Source organism: Phoca vitulina, unplaced genomic scaffold (assembly GCF_004348235.1).
Source record: "Phoca vitulina isolate PV1807 unplaced genomic scaffold, GSC_HSeal_1.0 scaffold5, whole genome shotgun sequence".
NCBI lineage: Eukaryota > Metazoa > Chordata > Mammalia > Carnivora > Phocidae > Phoca > Phoca vitulina.
The window spans coordinates 23,483,347-23,495,511 of NW_022589708.1; the positions used below are offsets into that span (position 1 = coordinate 23,483,347).

Genomic DNA, 12,165 nt, shown 5'->3' on the forward strand with positions numbered 1-12,165 from the left:
CCCCCTTCATTTTTCCCTTCCTACTATCTTCTTTTTTTTTTTTTTTTTTTAATATATAATGTATTATTTGTTTCAGAGGTACAGGTCTGTGATGCATCAGTCTTACACAATTCACAGCACTCACCATAGCACATCTCTTTTTGTATGTCCTAGAGTAGATCCAAAATCATTCCACAAGGATGGTCTCAGTTTTGTTCGGGATTTACCACAATCCACCTTCGTTCATGTTATTACCCCAGTCTACCTTTGTGGGATGGTCAGTGGCCTCTTATCTAGTCACATGTTCTTGGTAGGCTTCTCAGATTTCAAAGACAATGCTGATATTGACTCTTGTGTTTTTTGTAATATAGATTTACTAATCTAGCAATGTAATTAGCTGGCCTCCTATTGCTTCTCAAGTACTGTTAAATCTTGGATTTATGGCTGGTCAATGATTATTAAAGCTTACCTAACATAAAGATATCTATGGAGGATTAACTGAATGATATGCAGCCATTAATTCCAAAATATGGTGTTTTCTAAGTAACCATTCATGGAACAGGACCAGTCCATAAGTGTCCACTGACTCAAGGTAAAATGAGAAAAATAAGAAATATGTAGTGTTTCTTTCTTAAATATATTTAAACTAAAGAAAACCTTTAACAAGGTTTTAATTTTTATTCTCAGTCAATAGAGAAAAAATATAGAATATCTTAACAGTATTAGTAAAAAAGTAAAATATAAATTGGAGTACCATTTACAAAAGGTAAGATACATATAAAATATAAATTTTATAAACAAAAATAAAAATACAAATTAAACAGAACATAATGAAAGAGGCATAGCATTTATTTTTTTTTTAAAGATTTTATTTATTTATTTATTTATTTGAGAGAGAGAGAATGAGAGAGAGCAAGCACATGAGAGGGGGGAGGGTCAGAGGGAGAAGCAGACTCCCTGCCGAGCAGGGAGCCCGATGCGGGACTCGATCCAGGGACTCCAGGATCATGACCTGAGCCGAAGGCAGTCGCTTAACCAACTGAGCCACCCAGGCGCCCGAGGCATAGCATTTAAAAGAAAACAAGTTAATCTAGAAAACAGATAACAGTAAATAAAAACATTTCCATTTCTTTTTTTTTTTTTTTTTTAAGATTTTATTTATTTCTTTGACAGAGAGAGCGAGAGAGGGAACACAAGCAGGGGGAGTGGGAGAGGGAGAAGCAGGCTTCCCGTGGAGCAGGGAGCCCGATGCGGGGCTGGATCTCAGGACCCTGGGATCATGACCTGAGCCGAAGGCAGACGCTTAACGACTGAGCCACCCAGGCGCCCCAACATTTCCATTTCTTTTAACAGCGGCAATGATCGATGATCGCAGAGTCTAAAAATTGATACATTTCTGTATTCCTACTTAGTCACTGTATCGCATCTCTCCATTATTAGACCAATGTTATTGGTCCCTGAGGTCCAAAATCCCAGTACCCATTATTACAGGCAATTTAGAGCATGGAATTAAACAGATCACTGCAATGATATGCATGCAATATATTTTTATTGAATCATACCTGCATTGCCATGTTCCATACTACTGGAAGTTATAAGGAAGAGTTCTCTGGGTCTAGTTACTAATTTGAAACTAAGAATAATTTCTTGCCTATTCTTTCCACTATGATACTATGTTACATTATACCATATATCATTTCTTCTCTAGACAGATGAAATACCTTGTTTCTCAACATATCTTTGTTTAATGAATGAATTAATGAATACATGAATGAATGAATCTGTTATCAGCACCATTTAAAACTGGGCCTTCAATCAGAAATTCCTAATTTTATCTATTAATGGTTCTACATGCATTCTTGTAAAATGACTTAAATTGTTTCTGGAGTAAACTAATAAATATCACTGTGATTCTATAATGAAGGATTTCTTAATTCTAGGGCTGATGTGTTTCAGATAGGGTCTTAATTTACATATCTGCTTTATTCATTCAATTTAAGTAATGATACTCTTTCTCTGGCCTCATCATGGTATGTGGTTTCAACAGACAGTTTAATTTTTCCTGTCAATCCACAGGACCCAATTCCATTCCAGTAGTAATTGAAAATACCACCCAATTGTAACAGATAACTAGAAAGCAGAGAGGAGAGCATTTATGACAAGTGCTTTAAAAGCCACAAAAGTGAATAAGCCCTAGACATACGGTTTTGTTGTGATAACAGATTGGCATTATATCCTATAGTATTTTTGAAACACATTTGAGTTGTATCTTGTAATCATCACAGATATTCAAATACTTAGCACCCACTGCCTACCAAACCTGAAACGACACAAGATAGTTAGGTTTCATTTTCCACTACCCCCCTAAAGTTTGTGGCATGAGGGAAAGTAACAATAATGTTGCTTTCCCTAAAAAAAAAGTCAAAGAAGTTTGGAGCCACAGTGATTTCCAGGAAACTTTGCCATAATCACATCACCTCCTCAGCATAAATCACTGAGAATTGTCAGTCTATAAATGGTATATTTATGTGAGGAGGAGATCTATAAGGAGTAAGTGAAATGATCAGTGTAGGTTTACTTCCCCAAAGTATTTGGAAATCTTAGCTCTTGTAATATAGTTTAAAAAGTAAATAAATACGAATTAGATGTGAGTCAAAAATCAAGAGATACTCTCTTCTTGGAATTAGACTTCCAGTTATTGCTGTTTGCCACACCACACACATTCAGTTTTTTGAGAGTTTGTCCAGAAAGTGAAGAGGTTTAGCAGTCTTTTTCTGTGATCTGTACAAATTTATTAATAAAAAAGTTAATATCTCAAATGAGCTGCCTAAAAATATTAAGGAGTCTCTATAATTAAAATATGCATATATGTGTATGTATACACACACACACACTCACACACGAGTTTGCAAGTTGCATACCAGACAAATTCAAATCAGTATTGAAATTTCTCTGCAATTTTAGTTCATGAAAAAGGTTATTATTCATTCCTTCCTCTCATATGATTACTGGACCATGGAACATATTCCTATTACTTACTGTGCTTGATAGTTTATTGCTGACAATAGCTATCTACTCTCTGCTCTGCCAACTTTGGCTGATATCTTAATTGCTTTCTTTTGTTTCTATATACAGTTGAAACTTTTGAGATAAATGGGAATTAAAATATACAAATATGTTCAGGGGTAATCACCAGCTTTTTCTCCAACTAGCCAAATAATGAGGCTTTCACAGTAGTAAATGAGTTTATGTTCCATTAGGTTTAAATTACAACAGAAACATTTTTCCAATGCTAGTTTTCAGCAAGTTCAAAAATGTCATCAGCAGCAACTCACCTTACTTGTCTATGCATCAAGAATACCCAATTATTATTATCATGATGAAAGTCTCCAGAATAAGGAGGTAAGCAAAAGCTAGTTTTTCTCAGGATCATGGGAAGTGGAGATTTGGCTATGATTAGGTTTGCAAAATCAGTATATTGAAAACGGTTTTATTTTAACTTTTTGGCATTTTATATACAAACAAATATCTATCCCTCTGCTCTTTCTTTCCAAACAGGTTCTTGATTTTAATTTAACAATAATTGTGGGCTAATGTAAGGCTTTATAAAATGTCCTTACTTTGATGAGGAGAAGGTGCAGTGCTAATTTCAAAGTGTATGTGGAATTTTTTTTTAAACTTTAAATCATATTTTTTTTATTTTACATTTTTTTAATGAGATAGGATGAGTTTTGGCAAAACATTCCTCTGAAAATATATGACTAACAATCACTTTTGTGTTAGTTTATCATCTAAAGCATCTTCCTTTCTTCTCACTGTCCAATCAGATTCAAACCTACCTTTGAGGACAAACTAAAACCCATCTGCTCTATAACATTATCTTGAACACACTTCACAATGTGATATGTTTCCTTTTTCTTTTCCATTCTTTAACCATTTCTTTATACATTATGAGTATTTGAGGTGTCTCATTATTTTCAAGCTCTTAACTAAATGTTTATGGTTATTTAATATGCGTGTGGTTTATTTTATCTTCCCCACAAGAATATACATTCTTGGCAGTAACTGAATGCAACATTCTCTTTTTTATAGCAATTGTTCAATGTCTCATCCATGGTGTTTATGCAAGAAGTGTTTATTGGTTTGATATTTTTGTGAGATAGATGATTGATGAATTTTGTAATATGAGTCAATGCCATAAGCAGGAGGGGAAAGATGAATCATTCCTTATATTCAAAATGTCAACATATTTACCAAGTCAATATTATGTCTAGCCTGTTCAGTAAGTCCATTAACTTGGAACCAGAAAATTTAGTGGTACAATATTCAGAGAAGCACAAAACTAAATCCACAATTACAGTACCTTGTTAAATACAAAAGGGATAAGAAAATTACTATAGAAACAGCAAAAAGATCTTTGTGAATGTTGTTCTTACTGTCTTATATATTAAAAATACTATCCAAACATGCTGGCTCATCATTAATTGTCATTGCTAATAATGTGGCCTCCTCATGTCTCTTTTACAAAAAGGATTAGAAAGGTATGTATTAAGGAGGGCACGTGTTGTGATGTGCACTGGGTGTTATACGTAACTAATGAATCATTGAACACTACACCAAAAACTAATGATGTACTATAGAGTGGCTAACTGAACGTAATAAAAAAAAAAAAAGGTATGGTTCAAGCTTGAAGGTTAATGAAGAAGACTGAAGAGCTACATTTTAGTTTTGAACGAATTATTTATTCTAGTTGCCAACTTTATTGAATATACTTCCCCCTTTTGAAATTCTTATTTTTATCCATGTATGGAGATTTTGTGAGCTCTTTCCACAGGCCTGGCAATGTTCTGTATTAAAGCATTTAAACCTAATATCAACATCATAAGGAAGTTACTAATATCATCCCATTTTAGAGATGCCCAGCCAACCTGACATCAGAGACTCTCTCATAATCGCTACCCTAGCTTTCTCATTCTCTTTTTACTTTGCTAGCCATGTTTCACTGTTCTGGGACCACAGCATAGACTTCAGTTCCCATTTAGTAATGGTAAGCCTATCCCACAGTGCACATCTTTACTTCTGGGGAAATTTATTCATGAGTGATTTCATCTTCATATCTACCATGTTCCTCTCTCCTCTGCCCCTCCAAATGTTTGTTGGAAAGTTCCACTTGTGGCTTATGGTTTTATCACTTTGAATTCAAAATATGCTTGGAAGTAAAAGATGGGATGGAGAAGGTAAGGTCTAATGTTCACACAAAGTATTCCAGGAAATACAGTTGGGAAATGTGAACAACTATAAATATGTTAATTAAAAGTGCTTCAAAATGTACTTTAAACAAATAACTACACAAATATAGAAAAATGGGTTACATATTTTGAAGGTGACTTATCACAAAACTGATTTTAAAATGTGATTGTTTTGCCAAAAGTTTTTGCTCTCCCCAATTTTTGATACACAACTAATTAACCATGAATATATATTTCAAAGTGTGCTAAGTGAATCAGCTGGAATAAGAAAAAAAAGGAGAAATTTTGCAAAGCATAAACTCAGAAGAGAAAAAAAAAATGCTAGTGATTTCCCCAAGGTTACTTAAAATGGCATTGAGAAAAAGGTTTTTTTGTGTGTGTTTATACTTTTTACTTTTAAAATTTGTATTTCATTTTTATTCAAAACACAAGCAGTTTGGTTATTCTGTGGCTGGAACTATTGTTATATTATGAACTATATTTTACTCTTTCGAAATAAACATTAACAAAACAAATGAAATATCTGGTAAAGAAAATTCTACTTGAGTGAAATTCAAACAGCTTGAAAGGTAAATTTTTGTCTACAAATTGTCTTACACATTTTATAAGATTCTAACCTGAAGTAAACAGAGGTCTTGCAATCACAATACCAGAGTTTGAGTTTCTGCTCTTCATTATCATTACCTGTGCATTTTGATATATCATTTAAGTCTATCATTGATATCATTTATATGTCATTTATATCTGAGTTTCAGTGTTATAATCTATATTGTTAAATTTTGGTTACTGGTATTTCTGGTTTGGGATAGTAATAAATGAGATAATTAATGTAAAAACACAAGAGCACAGCTCTTGGCAAGATAATTAGCAACAAACATCAATTGAATCTAAATTTTAGAAAACATTAAAGCAAGGGATTTAATTCAAAATCAAGTTAATTCTACATTTAGTTCATTCTTCTATGCCTCCTAACCCTATCTTATTGGAAAAAATACTTAAAATTGAAAACAGAATACTATGATAGGGTGAACCCATGAAACACAATGTTTTCAGAATAGACTCAATGCATTTTATTATGATACACTGAATATTGGAAATTTTTGATTCGTATATAATGATCATCCACAATTAACCAGCAAGTATAGTTAGCTAGTCCTTTATATTCCTTATTTAATTTAGTTTAATTTCTTATTTAACTTCACCCTAGCAGCTATTAATTTATCACAAATGATGTAATAATTCAAGTTATATTTACAGTTGAATTTTTACTGTAAATTCTTATTTATGTGTCAGTAAATGATATATCAGACAATTATTGCATGGTGTAAGAAAAACTCATTTTTTTAAAAAAAGATTTTATTTATTTATTCATGAGAGACAGGCAGAGGCAGAGGGAGAAGCAGGCTCCCCACAGAGCAGGGAGCCCGATGCGGGACTCAATCCCAGGAGCCTGGGACCATGACCTGAGCTGAAGGCAGATGCTTAACCGACTAAGCCACCCAGGCGCCTGAAAAACTCATGTTTAAATGTTATATATCGCAACTAACTGTACAATATTGGACAAATGAGTTAATCTCCCCAAGCCACAAGGCATAACAGGAAACTTTCACTCTTAACTTTATATAATCAATATTTAAGAGTGATACTTAAATAAACAAAACATGTCAAAACCTTAATAAGACTTTTTTTTTTTTTTTTACAAATATTAAGTGTGATAAATATGACTACTACGGTATTTAGCCCAAAATAGGCAGTCTACAGATGATTATATATTTTTCTTTATTTTATTTCTAAGCACAAATTATACTCTAAATCACACTACATATTTTTGCCAGAAGAATTAGAAATAATGAGACATTGAACACCACATTTCTAAGACTCAGAACTATTCCTTAGAGTAAGCCTCTGCACAAAGTAGTTAAAATCATATATGTTGAAACTGAGAAGTGATGACACACGTGTCTTAAATTTCCTCCTCATCACAAATCCCCCTAAATCCCCCAAATTCCTACAGTTGAACTCTAGTCTTATATCTTAAAAGTTCTTCCATGTGAAACTTCTTGAAATGCAAATAAATGAGAAGTAATGAGAATTCAGACACACCTTAACACTGATTGACATTTTTCTATTAGTTTCAATCAACTGCACAGTAGACAGCTTAACTAAGCTTGCTCTTGCCATGAACAAAGGGATTTAATTTAATGTATCTGTATGACCTAATTAATAAACAAGAATGGAACAAACACCGATATGGAATTCTGGTTGGAAGACATTAGGGCAATCTAGAAACACTTTTATTTGCTCACGTGGGGATATTAAACAGATTTCTTTATGACCTAAAATATTTAAGTTCAAAAGAGACACTCATAGATGAGGTTGGATTGATAAGCATGCAGCTAAGATTCCAAAGAATGTTCAGAAATAATGTTACCTCAACTTTTATGGCTGCTGAAGGTAAGGGGTTACTTAGGGGAATACCCATATGTCAAGACATATGGTATTAGTTTATGATTCACATGCAGGTATGTGTGTTTATCCATTTGCTCACATATTCTGCCTTAATGTTTGTAACACCATTCCCAAACAATTGGTGCACTTATCCTTCACTTTGAAGGCACAATTTGAACAAACACTTATTTCAGGAACTCAGGAATCAAATAGTGAAGAAACGAATCCTATTTATTGATATATGAAAACATTTTATTTTATTTACTTTAATTATATATATATATATATATATATATATATATATATATATATATACATATACATATATATATAATTTGTGTCCAAACAAGTCCTGGTATTTGGGGGCTTCATTGTTATCCATCATGTACCTTCCTTAACTTCTCCTTCCTCTCTCTGACTCTTTTTATTGCTTTTCCTGGCTCTGTACCCTGAAATCTGTCCTTGATTCTGGCTCTCTTTGGTGAGTAGATGACACTATTAATTTTCTGGCTTACTTTTTTTCACAAGTGTTTTGTCTCTGCTGTTACCCACTTGTGGAGACATGAGTGAAGTAAACAACTCATACAATTTCAAATAGCTTTTTAGAAGTATTCACAAAAAATGAAATTGATGATAATAAAATTTTAAATGTAATTGTTTATGACATTGCATATGTCTACTATCAAGTCAGGAATAGGATATTGAAAATTAAAGACACATTATTCTGCATTTCCTAATGTTAAATAAATGGACATTTTCTATGCAGCTTAATGTTTTTCTGGTCACATTATTCAGTTCCTTCATCCTTCAGATGAGTACCTCTCAAGTAACTTGGTGGGTTTTATCTTAAGAGCCACAATAGGATAAGACATACACAATGTAAACATGGATAAGCACACTTACTCAAAGACACCCCGAATAAGAGCTTGAGCCCTTTTTAAATTATATCATAGCGTAAAGTCCTGTAATTAAATGAGAGGGGACAAAATGTCCTTAACTCTATATTTGTTTTATTTGAATGCAGTAACATTTTGCAACTAAATGTAAAACAAAGAATGAGCATACTCTATGCTCATGAGCTATGAGCATACTACTCTGAGCATAATTCAGCATCAAATTTAAGAAATATTTCATTTAGAAGATATTTTTGCTGTAAAATATAAAGTAATATCATTTTCAGTTCTAGAGGGGCTTTGTGGCCATGGATCCCAGTGTAGCAACCAGAAGCAACATTAAAAAAATAAAGAAAAATTTTTATACCTTCTGTCTTAAAAATTCCATACCACATAGTGATGTAAAGTCTTCTTTATAACTCTTACTTAACACCTTTGCATTAAAAAAAGGCCCATGCAGATCACTTAAAGAAAAGTTCCCTAAAGTCAGTATCTTGCCTTTCTCTCTGACTTTTCTCAGGGCTTATACCATGGGTATGTAATCTGTCACATAGAACCCCATGTTTTAGAGGGGTGCCACACTTGACTTATACTCTGTTGTCACCATCTTAAAATCTTAGTAACTTTCTTAACAAGACTTACTTTTCATTTTGCACAGACCTTCTCAAATTAGGTAGCCAGTCCTATTTCCTTCCCTCTCAGATTCAAATAACTACATTTGGGAAAGCAGTAACTTTTAGGGCAGGCTTAAGATATTTTTTTTAATTTTTTTTAAAGATTTTATTTATTTATTTGACAGAGAGATAGAAGAGCACAAGCAGAGGGAGTGGCAGAGGGAGAGGGAGAAGTAGGCTCTGCACTGAGCAGGGAACCCGATGTGGGACTCGATCCCAGGACCCTGAGATCATGACCTGAGCCGAAGGCAGACGCTTAACCATCTGAGCCACCCAGGCGCCCCAGGCTTAAGATTTTGATTCAAAATCTTCTTTCAAGAAAAGATGTTAGTGAAAAGTTATAGACTATTAATCACTAATAATTTTTGTTCTGTGAGTTATATGTTAAATTGAACACATAATATGTATCAGAGACTAAACTCTGGGAAGAAATTTCATGTGAAGAGTTTCAAGAACTTATGCATGTTTTGGTTTTACAATAGCACTTTCAAAACATTCATTTTAGGAAGGAACAAACAAGAAGGTATGTGTAGAGATATCCATCTCACAAAATGTAAAAATTTTTACCACAGGAAGAATTTTATAATAGCATTTTCTTCCAAATTTTGTATGCTGTAAATATGAAGGGCACTTCCTACTCTAAAAGGCTGCCTCATTCCAGATTATACTCGCACCATGCACTTCTTTTCATGTCCTGAGTATAGCTGCCCTACAGAAAAAGAAAATGGCTGGAAACATTTGTTTTATAGAGACACAATCTATAAAAGCAAAGTGCTTTGATGAAATGGAAACACTGAAGACATATAGCCATTGCTATGTCAGTCCCAAGCAAGCAGAGGTCCTTCATGTTGGTCCCTATCTTCTCAGTACCAGGAAAAGACAACATCAACTTTCAAAATCCAGAGGCTACTTTTACGTGAGTTCCACCCAGGTCTTTCTTTTGTATTGTCACCATGTGCATTTCATTTAAAAGAAATGACTGCCATATGGTTTTGATTCATTTACACTCAGCTCATAAAAGTACTGTGTTTTAGGAGGTATTTGATGTCCACAAAATTTCTGAATGTCTTTATAAGACATTTTATTAAAACCAGGAAGTTATATTTTGCCAGCATATGAAATTAAATAACAAATGGTTCATATTTGTTAAGAGAAAAATCTCTCAAATCTATGAATGCATATATATCACAGAATGACTTTGTATATCTACTTTCTTATCTCTATGATTTTGTTTACATATTCCCAGTGAAGTAGAGAATTGAGGAAGTTATTTACAAAGTTCAAGTTTAAAACTCTTTTTACAGAATTATAGAGTTAATGTATTATTTCAGTTAAAAAAAATGTGTGTTTTGTAGTGAACCAAAATTCCATACAGATTTTACTCAACTTGCCTGTAAACATACTTAAAAGTTTATAGTACAATTTATATTTTTGAAAATAAAAAATGCATGTGAATTTTTTGAATTCTGTTGATTGGTTTTGTGTAAATGAAAATTCCAGAAGCCTTAAGCATACACCTTAGGCAAATGTAAATACAGCAAACATTTGGACCTATAGCTTTCCATTCATTATTTCTTTTGAAAGTTGCTTACCCAAGTGAAAAGTTTAATCAAACACTTGAGTTTTAATTAATGCTAAATAATTACTTCAGAACAACTCAGAGACAAATGCATGCACTGTAGGTACTGGTAACTAACTAAAGAGGTACCCAGTACAGGTTGGAAGACAGAATGGGGATGGAGATGGGGCAACATAGAGGCCTAATAGAGAAGAAGACTCAGATTAAAGTTTGGTCAAGGAGAGAGTCTATCAGTGGCCACAGTGTGGATTATGCAGAACCATACAGGCCATAGAAAGTAATTTACATTGTATTAAAAATATGAATGGTAGTCATTGATAGATTCTAATCAGAGAAGAAACAAGGTCAACGGTTTTCAAGGGGATCACTTCTGTTTCTATGTGAAAAGGTAAGACTTAATGTGTGTGATATTTTGACCCAGGTATTAAAGTAGACTATCAAAATTTAACTTATTTTCATTATTTTTTATAAACCTGACACCAAAATATCCCTCTATGTTTTCTTTTTTTATAAAAGTTAAACTACTAAGTGGAAAATATATTAAATATCTATCATCCAAGTGTTACTATTTATACCTTTCCCTTATGACACTGAAATATATTCCTTTGATTTTGAATGTTATAAAACTGGTGATTAACATTACCATATATTTAGTGTTAAAACGAAAAAAAGCCCATGACCCAAACACAACCCCTAAAGTCTGTTTTATTAAATGAACTTGTATAGACATCTCTTAAGTACCCAGGTACATCTTGGTACTATCATGTTTGGTAAAGCAAAATGAATTAAAGTAAAAGAACTAGCCTGATTATATCACTATATTATATTATTATATTGTATCACCAAAACAAGGCAGCTCAACTTTTCTCACTGACATACTGTATATATAAATAGTGCTCTGATTATAGGGTAATAGAAGTTGCCAGACACCAAAAATATGGCCTAGTATGGTGGAATAAATTCTAAGGAGTAATAGCATGCTATTTTATAATAGTGCAATTACTACTACATCCATATAGATTGTAGAAATGACTCTCCTCTTCACCGAGTTTATTCAAGGCTTGTGATATATAAATTATTTAATTCAAGAATTCCATTATATTTAAAGGGAGGAAAAGGGATATTTCATTTTCCAGTTTCCTTTGAAACACTGAAAGAGGTTGATGACCTTGGAAATATTGAAGGAGACTGATGAGTAAGGAGAGGCATAATAATGTTACCACAGAGTTAACATCCTATGCAATCATCCTTTCAAGCATCAGAACTAGAAGTCATAATGAAACATTCCACATTGATAAGGATATATTGAAAACAAACAAAAAAAGATATAAAATTCTGTTTTC

At 33.0% G+C, this 12,165-nt stretch overlaps 1 long non-coding RNA gene across 1 annotated transcript in view; it reads right to left on the bottom strand.

Moving 5' to 3' along the window:
• LOC116631284 overlaps positions 1-12,165 on the bottom strand; it is a 308,230-nt gene that overhangs the window by 275,061 nt on the left and 21,004 nt on the right. The gene's annotated exons all lie outside the window — the stretch shown is intronic.